Source organism: Schistocerca americana, chromosome 2 (genome assembly GCF_021461395.2).
Source record: "Schistocerca americana isolate TAMUIC-IGC-003095 chromosome 2, iqSchAmer2.1, whole genome shotgun sequence".
NCBI lineage: Eukaryota > Metazoa > Arthropoda > Insecta > Orthoptera > Acrididae > Schistocerca > Schistocerca americana.
This window is the reverse complement of record NC_060120.1, coordinates 970354555-970365443: the sequence shown is the minus strand read 5'-3', so window position 1 is coordinate 970365443 and position 10889 is coordinate 970354555. Positions and strand designations below refer to the sequence as shown.

Here is a 10889-nt window from a genome sequence, read left to right as displayed (position 1 = left end):
TTTCTGAAAACAGTGAAACACTTTCTTTTTATTGCTAACTGAGATGTCAAGCACCAGTTTTCATAGATGTATGGTTAATAAAGCTTTAGCAGCTCTTAAATAGCGATTTGTATTCAAAAAATATTACACACACTATTTGACTCCAACAGGGGTAAAATATCCAAAAATGCTGAAATTCATATTTCTTCATTTCTGTCTCCCGTAGGGGGGGGGGGGGGGGGGGGGGGGGAGAGAGGTAGATGAGGGAACATCGCATTTTGACGTGACCACCCCCACTCCTCCAACCACCCCTACTTCACCTACCCTACCCATCACACCCTCCCCTCTCCCACTTACCCTCTCATCACCCACTTTTGAATGGGCAGGAAAGGACTCATTATCTCCTGAGCTTCTGAAGAAGAAAGATGCTGTCTTGGCAGATGCATTCATTCATTTATGAGTATTATGCTCCTGAAAAAACATTCTTAATTTGTTCAGGGAAACCGAATTGACAATACCCTAAAGTCTTGCTGCTTAATATTAGTGGGATGAGAGAAAAACGCTATCTTGAAAAAAACGTATCTCACGACGCAAAATTCCAGTAATATATTGTTGTTTTTTTAAACGTTAATGAAGTAAATTCGATTGCTTGGAAAAGTGTTCAGTTGATGAGATGTTGGTGTTGAACAGAGAGGAGTTTAATAAATGTATCACCTGTACGCATACAGCTAAGGATTGTGTCCACAGCCTTCTACATGAGGAATGTTACGAGGCGATAATGGATGAGCCCAGAGGGAATACTTTTCAGCAGATAATGGTGACGCAGGAGATTGGGCTGAGGATTCATTTCATAGCTCATAGAGACTACTGCCAGTCCTGGATTTGTTCATGTTTTCTCTAATGGCCAGTCAATGGACACTGCAAGAGGTGTCTTCGCCTTGTTCCACTACCCATACTGAACGAACCAGAGGTGCTCACCTTGCTGTATGGGGAGCGAATGAGGACGCTTGAAACGAGTTTTGTTATCATTTCCCATCGTATGTGAGTATATGGTCACCTTGTTATGTGTCCTAGTCCACTATCCTCCAGCCTCTGCTGGAAGAATTGCCTCCTACCGATCTACAAATGAACAGGTGGTGAGGAGCTTGTACACAAATACGTGGTAAGAACGCATAGGGCAGTAAACTATCACTGAACTCTAGGAGGGCCAATACTTGCTACCACAACCAATGGAAAATGATTCACTGCTCTAATTACAATGGAAACTGTCGTGAAAAAAAAACACTAGTTAATAACGAATCTTAATGCAACACATGCACATGAAATTGAGAAAATCATGTAATAACACATCTACCACAAAAACCAACCTCCAAAATTTTTCATCAGGAGAGAGTGGTGGCAGCTGCACAAGTGTTCACTTAGATGTGTGGACAGACTAAGCTCCTTCCAACCAGTCTTATCTCCCCTCCTATCTTCGATCCCTCCTCCCCCTTCCTCCCCCTCCCGTCCCGCCCCCCCCCCCCCCCCCCTGTAGGTAGGGATACTGGTTTTCCTGACTTGCTCTAACTGGTCTGAACTTCCACTGTTGGTACACAAAGCGAGCCATCTGCTGGGAGTGGCATTCTGTTTTCAGTCTTCAGAAGTCAGTCACAAATGGACAAAAGACTCAAGAACAGGACGTTTAGTCCTAGCTGTTACGCCGCTGGAACAATAACAAAATACCTGACTGTTCGTTATGGATGAACTGAATGGTAAACGGCGGTATGCCTTTAAGCATTCTGGATGTGCCAGCAGTGTCTGACAGTTGTTCTCATCAGTTTCATGAAGGAAAAACGTTGAAATAATACGTCCCACATAAATGAGATACACATGAAACTCTAACTGTGTGCATTTCTGCCTGCTCTGTGCTCATGACAGGTGGAGGACAATGGCCGCACTCGCTAGCCTACACCGTTGCATGTTGTTATAACCTGTCGTCGCTTGTGTTTGTCCTACTTCTTGAGGTACACTGTTGAAATGCTGTCTGATAGAGGTTCCAGACGCTCTACTGTGCCAAATGACAGCTTTGTGTGTATGTGTGTGTGTGTGTGTGTGTGTGTGTGTGTGTGTGTGTGAGTATGTGTGTGTGTGTGTGTGTGTGTGTGTGTGTGTGTGTTCGCATGTGTGTATGTGTGTATGTGTGTCTTTGTGTGTGTGTGTGTGTGTGTGTGTGTGTGTGTGAGTATGTGTGTGTGTGTGTGTGTGTGTGTGTGTGTGTGTGTGTGTGTGTGTGTGTGCGCGTGTGTGGTCGCATGTGCTGTGCCAGGAAAAGATTCCTGCTGTACAGGCAGCGCAAGATTAGACGGTGGAGAAATTTTAGAAAGGTCACTTGCTCCTCATGGAGTAACACACTGAATTGCTGCCTAATGTGTGGCCATTCTGAGCAGCTCTACTGCTATAATTTCAGCTCATTTATTTGAAATGGAGACTGAATGTACATGAACATTCATTTGTTGCTTGAGGTATTACCACCGTGTATTCTCCAATTGTGATTCATATGGTTGCTTCAACGAATACCGCACCGACAGACCGCACTTCACATCATGTAAAGGATGCAGTCTTCCGCATTTAAAAACAAACACTGCGACAGTGCGAATAGTTGCTACAGTACTAAAAGCAATTAAATCCCCAGCCAGATAAGTGTAAACTCATTCACGTTTTATTAACTTTAGCTTGCGACAGTGAATATTAAACTGAGAACATTGAATCTGAATATACTACACAATAGGTAGATAACACCATCCAACAGTCTTTAAAAATACATTCAGCTTCCGATTTCCATACAATGTGGAGAGTAGACGATTTCACCAATAAAGCAATGGTGGTAGGACCAAACAACAACATGATAACTGATATTGAGCGAACATTCCGGAATTTTATAGACGTGTTTTTCTTGTGCATGAGACCAGTACGTCTTAGGAGCGGAGAGATGTAATTTTGTTACAAGCAAGTAATTATTGAAAAAACACAATAGCAATCTATAGAGCATCCCGGCCTTGATTCTGATCTATCTGCTGATGATGCTGTGCTTTGGTCGGTATTGGGCTGACAACCATATTCTTTCTCAGAAATGTAACGTATTTTAGGGAAATGCCGACCCCTGGAACAATAGTGAAGTACTTGACTGTTCGTCAACTCTCTGGGAGAAGAATGGCCAGCAACATGCCTCCGCCCTATGATACTTCTTACAGTGAGAAGAGGTAGCTGCTGTGGGCCAGAATGGTAGCGGCGTGACCAGCAGCCATTGAGGCTGCTGTGGTTGGTCGCTATTCAATACTCCGGCGCCGAAAACCGCCCCCGCCCCCCTATCGCCGGGCACTCCAGCAGTCTCCCGTAGCCCAGCCCTCTCCTAGACTCAGAGCACGCAGAATTAGTGTCTGTGAAAGTCTTGTAAATAGATTGTCATGTGTGACGGTATTATATACACTACTGGCCATTAGAATTGCTACACAAAGAAGAAATGCAGATGATAAACGGGTATTCAATGGACAAATGTATTATACTAGAAATGACTTGTGATTACATTTTCACGCAATTTCGTTGCATAGATCTTGAGAAACCACTACGCAGAACAACCACCTCTAGCCGTAATAACGGCCTTGATACACCTGGGCATTGAGTCAAACAGAGCTTGGATGGCGTCTACAGGTACAGCTGCCCATGCAGCTTCAACACGATACCACAGTTCATCAAGAGTAGTGACTGCCGTATTGTGACGAGACAGTTGCTCGGCCACCATTGACCAGACGTTTTTAATTGGTGAGAGATCTGGAGAATGTGCTGGCCAGGGCAGCAGTCAAAGATTTTTTGTATCTAGAAACGCCCGTACAGGACCTGCAACATGCGGTAGTGCATTATTCAGCTTAAATCTAGGTTTTCGCAGGGATCGAATGAAGGGTAGAGCCACGGGTCGTAACACATGTGAAATGTAACGTCCACTGTTCATGGTGCCGTCAATGCGAACAAGAGGTGACCGAGACGTGTAACCAATGGCACCCAATACCATCACGCCGGGTGATACGCCAGTATGGCGATGACGAATACACGTTTCCAATGTACGTTCACCGCGATTTCGCCAAACACGGATGCAACCATCATGATGCTGTAAACATAACCTGGATGCATCCGAAAAAATGACGTTTTGTCATTCGTGCTAAAAGGTTCGTCGTTAAGTACACAATCGCAGGCGCTCTTGTCTGTAATGCAGCGTCAAGGGTAACCGCAGCCATGGTCTCCGAGCTGATAGTCTATGCTGCTGCAAATGTCGTCAAACTGTTCGTGCAGATGGTTGTTGTCTTGCAAACGTCCCCATCTGTTGACTCAGGGATCGAGACGCGAGTGCACGATTCGTCACAGCCATGCGGATAAGATGCCTGTCATCTCGACTACTAGAGATACGAGGCAGTTGGGATCTAGCTCGGTGTTCCGTATTACCCTCCTGAACCCACCGATTCCATATTCTGCTAACAGTCATTGGATCTCGACCAACGCGAGCAGCAGTGTCGCGATACGGTAAACCACAATCGCGATATGCTACAACCCGACCTTTATCAATGTCGGAAACGTGATGGTACGCATTTCTCCTGCTTACACGAGGCATCACAACAACGTTTCGCCAGGCAATCCCGGTCAACTGCTTTTTGCGTATGCGAAATCGGTTGGAAACTTTCCTCATGTCAGCATGCTGTAGGTGTCGCCACCGGCGCCAACCTTGGGTGAATGCTCTGAAAAGCTAATCATTTGCACATCACAGCATCTTCTTCCTGTCGGTTAAATATCGCGCCTGTAACACGTCATCTTCGTGGTGTAGCAATTTTAATGGCCAGAAGTGTATATTTCAATTCTCTCTTTCTCTCTCTTCCGTGTCTCTCTCTCTAATATGTTATGATTCTACCTCATTACTTTCCCTCTCAGCCAATTACTCCATCTACTTTCTACAATCCTTTAATGCAGTTGCATGTGAATTCAGAGGCAGATACACTCACGTTCAGGAAAAAAAAGCAAAAAAAAAAAAAAAATAAAAAACTAGAACATTTTTAAACGACTAGAGATAGATCGTTCATATTCACAGGACAGCTGCAGAAAGCGGCACTTGTTCTCTTATGTGGTAGGCACAGGGTCTGCCATGGGCCCTCATAACTTGTTCCACGCGTAATGGCATCGACGGGTGTAAGGCGCGAATGACGTCCTGTAGTATAGCGATCCATGTTCCGTTCACCTGGTTCGAAAAGTCATCTAAGGTAGTTGGCACTGGGTCACTTCACCCGTCGTTACACTTATCTCACACAGTTACGATTGGCGCCAAGTATAGTGATCTAGTGGGCCACGGCCAATGACTGACATCCTGTGACACCAAGAAGTGATGTGTTCACGCAGGAAAATTTTGGCGTGCATTGTTCTGCTGAAAAATTATGTCCAGAGTGGTGTATAGAAGGGGACGCATACGAGCCACTGGATGTCAGTCACGTGGGTCACACTGTTCGCAGTGCTCTGGACAGATACTGACTTTGATTTGTGGTTGCAGTAGTGCACACCATTAAGGCCTTGCGTTGGTGCTGTATGTGTTGTGCAACTGCAGTAACTGTGATGCTGGCCACCCCTGTCTGTGGCGAACATGGAAGCAACCATCATTTTCAAACAACAGAAGCTGAATTCGTCTGAAAACGCTGTCTAATGCAATTCCAGTCTTCAGTGATGTCGTTCCATATACCATTGCCTCCTTGCATGTTTATGCACATTCATCAAGTGCGGCCGGAGAAGTGGGCAATGTACATGTAACTCCTGCCTTAATAAGCGGCAGGCAACGGCCTTGCCGCAGTGGATACACCGGTTCCCGTCAGATCACCGAAGTTAAGGTCTGTCGGCCGTGGCAGGCACTTTGATGGGTGACCATCCGGGCCGCCATGTGCTGTTGCCGTTTTTAGGGTGCACTCAGCCTCGTGATGCCAATTGAGGAGCTACTCGACTGAATAGTAGCGGCTCCGGTCACAGAAAACCATCATAACGACTGGGAGAGCGGTGTGCTGACCACACGCCCCTCCTACCGCATCCTCAGCTGAGGATGACACGGCGGTCGGATGGTCCCGATGGGCCACTTGTGGCCTGAAGACGGAATGCTTAATAAACGGCGACGGACTGTCACCCCTGATAGAGTACGATATGTTACACTGTTCCACTGCTAACAAACGAACCTCTCCATCGCACCCCCCTCAGATTTAGTTATAAATTGGCACAGTGGATAGGCCTTGAAAAACTGAACACAGATCAATCGAGAAAACAGGAAGAAGTTGTGTGGAACTATGAAAAAAAATAAGCAAAATATACAAACTGAGTAGTCCATGCGCAAGATAGTCAACATCAAGGAGGGTGTAAGCTCAAGGACACCGTGGTCCCGTGGTTAGCCTGAGCACCTGTGGAACGAGAGGTCCTTGGTTCGAGTTTTCCCACGAGTGAAAATTTTAATTTTTTATTTTCAGCCAATTATTATCTGTCCGTCCGTCCGTCCGATGCGAGGTAACTGCACCGTAGTATGGGGACGCTACACCGAAACAATCATCGAAACACACGACGTCAGTCGACTACAGCGCACGGATGAGAGAGTATTCCTGCTAACGAGGCTCCCTGGCTGGAAGTTGACTGTTCGCTACTCTGGACGAGAGTGCATTAAATACGTGAGGTTTCCGTGGGCAATATGAATCCAGCAAATATAGCTCGCGACTTCAATAACAAGGTCAATGATACACTCCTGGAAATTGAAATAAGAACACCGTGAATTCATTGTCCCAGGAAGGGGAAACTTTATTGACACATTCCTGGGGTCAGATACATCACATGATCACACTGACAGAACCACAGGCACATAGACACAGGCAACAGAGCATGCACAATGTCGGCACTAGCACAGTGTATATCCACCTTTCGCAGCAATGCAGGCTGCTATTCTCCCATGGAGACGATTGTAGAGATACTGGATGTAGTGCTGTGGAACGGCTTGCCATGCCATTTCCACCTGGCGCCTCAGTTGGACCAGCGTTCGTGCTGGACGTGCACACCGCGTGAGACGACGCTTCATCCAGTGCCAAACATGCTCAATGGGGGACAAATCCGGAGATCTTGCTGGCCAGGGTAGTTGACTTACACCTTCTAGAGCACGTTGAGTGGCACGGGATACATGCGGACGTGCATTGTCCTGTTGGAACAGCAAGTTCCCTTGCCGGTCTACGAATGGTAGAACGATGGGTTCGATGACGGTTTGGATGTACCGTGCACTATTCAGTGTCCCCTCGACGATCACCGGCGGTGTACGGCCAGTGTAGGAGATCGCTCCCCACACCATGATGCCGGGTGTTGGCCCTGTGTGCCTCGGTCGTATGCAGTCCTGATTGTGGCGCTCACCTGCACGGCGCCAAACACGCAAACGACCATCATTGGCACTCTCAGTTTGTATATCTTCCTTATTTTTTTCATAGTTCCACACAACTTCTTCCTGTTTTTTCGATTGATCTGTGTTCAGTTTTTCATGGCCTATCCACTGTGCCAACTTATAACTAAATCTGAGGGGGGTGCGATGGGGAGGTTCCCATGTAAGAGCCAAGGAGGACGCGCGTAGATGCCATTCGGATGAGGTGTCGATCTTCTCGGAGTGTGGCCTGGGGGGTGCGACGTGACCCATCTCGTCGTACTCTACAGCTCTCTGTGAACACACACACCCGTATCTCTGCCAAAACACTTCGTCCCACATGAGCAGTAATTTCCTAGATCGATGCGTCATATTCTCTTATCACAATTATGCGCCCTCTTTCAAACTCACTGATTTGATGTTACAGTTCGCTCATTTGTCTGAGACGTATCCTGCACATGTGCTCAAGTCTCATTGATCAGTTACGTTCTGCTTATAGCGACAAAGAGAGCCCAGGCACACTTTACCCGTAGGTGATGTTGCGTCGCGATATCGATTTTGACCTTGAACCAGCAGGCCGACATGGCTCAAATGCTAATCATGTCTGCAGAATATACTAACGTACGTGTCCTGTTTTTTCTGAACATGCGTGGTTCTATCTAAGAAAGCATCAACGAAAACAGTCAGCTTGCATCTATTCCTATTACCACAGTGGACATATAGAATATTGTTAAAAACCATGCAGCACATTTTCTGTAAGGTTCTTGCTAGATGACACGGCATTCTTGCGATTAGTAGAGAGTACAGCACAGAACATTGTAAATACAGTTAAATAGTCTCTTACAGCTGTCTTATCTTTTTCCACGATCAGTTACTGTTTTACTGGTTCCCAGAGTTTCCATGTCGACTTTTTCTCGAATTCTTCTTGATGTCACATACTCGTTCCCGCGTACAATTTTCCTTCATCAAGCAGACGTGTATGTACGCTCTCATTCTCCCGGAATTTTCCAGCATTTTGCCATATTGTCCCTCAATTTATACGTGTTTTCCGTCAAGTTTTGTAATTTTACCAATTTTGTCATTTCCTCGATATGTATCTGCTCATATTTCTAACAAAACCAGGTGTAGCTTGATTTTATGTGGGTAATATTCGTCAACCTACTAAAACATTCTGTGAATTCCCTTCTTTCTGATGATCTATATGTATCCATTCTGAATGGGACGAGCTTGAAAGTAATAGAGCTGGATGGCTGAAAGTATAGTAACCCTCGCATCGTCGCTTTTGTGAGACTCGACAAGTGCTGCATGTGGAAGATATAGTTGGAGCTCGAAGTCTGAAAACAATTCAGTATCCTACTCTGATGTATCAGAGAGCCTCTCTCAGACTCATGTAGTCGTGCTATTGATGGAAACTCAATCTGAGAACAGTTCCGCACCTGAACCTGATTACCACTCCAACGTGCAGGGATCTGCAACACGGAATTAACTTGTGCACAGTGCTGATTTCTGCTGCTGCCTCGCTTTTGAATAAGTATATGCCCTTATTACTTACCAGGTGTGGTCTGCTATTTCTGTTTATACCAGCCAACTCCGAGACGTGCTCCCAACCCAGAGGGAGTATCAACAATACGTCGATAGAACACATGTACCTGGATCGCCTGTAGGAGGGGAAGTAAGACTGGTTCAAAACTGCTTCGTCTGCATCCACACATTGAGGTGAACACATGTGCAGCTGCCGCCACTCTCTCCGGGTGAGAGATTTTGGGGTCGGTTTTTGTGGTAGTTGTGTTATTACAAAGCTTTTTCTCCATTCTCAGTGTGCGTGTGCATTATGATCCGTAACATACAGATGGTGGTATTTTCATGACAATTTCGATGTGTAATTAGAGCAGTGAAGCATTTGCTGCCACATATGGTAGCATGAATTGGCCTTCCTACACTTGTTGATAGTTTGCTTCTCTGTCCCTTCTTATCATATACCTGTGGACAAGTTCCTCAGCAGTTATCTCTCTCTGCACTACAGTGGTAGTATGCTTTCGTATCCCTTCTTCCCATGCTCTTGTGTACAAAATCCTCAGCAACTATACACTTGTAAATCCGCAGGGGGCAATTCTTCCAGCATCAGCTATAGGACAGTTCCCCACCAATGTGGAGTGGTATTGTGCACTAGAGTACAGAGCAAGGTGAAAGTATACATACATTCAATAGGAAAGAGGAATAGAACCCGTCTCAAGTATCGTCAGTCGAGCCCATACAGCAAGATGAGCACCTCTGGTTCATTCAGTCAAGGGTAGAGGAATAGGACGAAGTTGCCTCCTGCACTGTGGATTGATCGGCCATTTCAAACAACACGAACAATATCAGCACAAGCAGTAGTGTCTATGAGTTGCGAAATGCATCCTCAGTACGCCCTGCTGCATCACCATTATTTGCTGAAAATTGTTCCCCAACGCTCATTCATTATCTCCTGCAGGGAATACACTTATAGAGCTCCTCTCTGTCGAACACCATTTCATCAGTTGAACACATTTCCCAGCAATCTAACCAATTAATTTAATAAATGTTTAAATAAATAAAGACTACATTGATCGAATGCACCACTCATTTCGTGTCTTGAGATCGTTTTTTCCATGATTGCATTTTTGTATCATCTCGCTAATTTTAAGCAGTTGTGTTTATTTGAATTCAAGCAACAAGAATTCAAGCAACAAGACTGTAAGGTAATTGTCAGTTCGGCTTCCCCACAAAAATTTAGGAACTTCTTCCAGCAGGATAACACACATATAATTAAAAGAACACAGCACATTTCGTCTTTACTCTCCAGCATCACAAACTGAGACTTCTCCTCACAATTTATAAGTGGGGACGGAGGGGGTTGAGCGGAGGCGAGGGGATGGGATGTGGAGGTGCGGTCAGGGAAGTGAGAGAGAGGAGAGGAAGACGGAGAGGTGGAGAAGGAGGGGTAGTGACGTCAACAATGCAACGTCCTCACATCTACCCTCCATGGACATGAGGTGGGGGGCCTCCTATGAAGAGCAAACATCTTGAATAAATCTGCACCAAACCCCCGCTCCCCTTTATTCCTCTACTGCAAGGTATCCTCATCAACAACCAAGAATGTGTTTCAGAAATGGCGGGAAATTCCTCCAAATATCATTCGAAGGCAGTTTACTTTTCTGTCACAAGAAATTGAACGTTTGTTTTTGTTGATGGGGATTACACCCGACGCTCATGATGATGATAGACATTAGTTGAGAATGGAATGAAAGTTTTGTAATTGGAGACCCGCTGTATGACGAACATCTCCGCAACATCTGATAAATATTTGACTATTCTTTCATGCTTTAAGGCCTTCTACATCAGTCAGTGCAGCCGCGTTTGCTTTGGAGATTGCTTAAGAAAGGCGAAACGTGTGGGGCTAAAACTATGGTAAAAATTCAGTACCAGAGACAATTAACAGTCTTACCTACAC

At 45.5% G+C, this 10889-nt stretch overlaps 1 pseudogene; it reads left to right on the top strand.

Annotated features, from left to right (window-relative positions):
* The first annotated feature begins 5817 nt into the window (after positions 1–5817).
* Positions 5818–5935, top strand: LOC124597047 (annotated as a pseudogene).
* The last annotated feature ends 4954 nt before the right edge of the window (positions 5936–10889 follow it).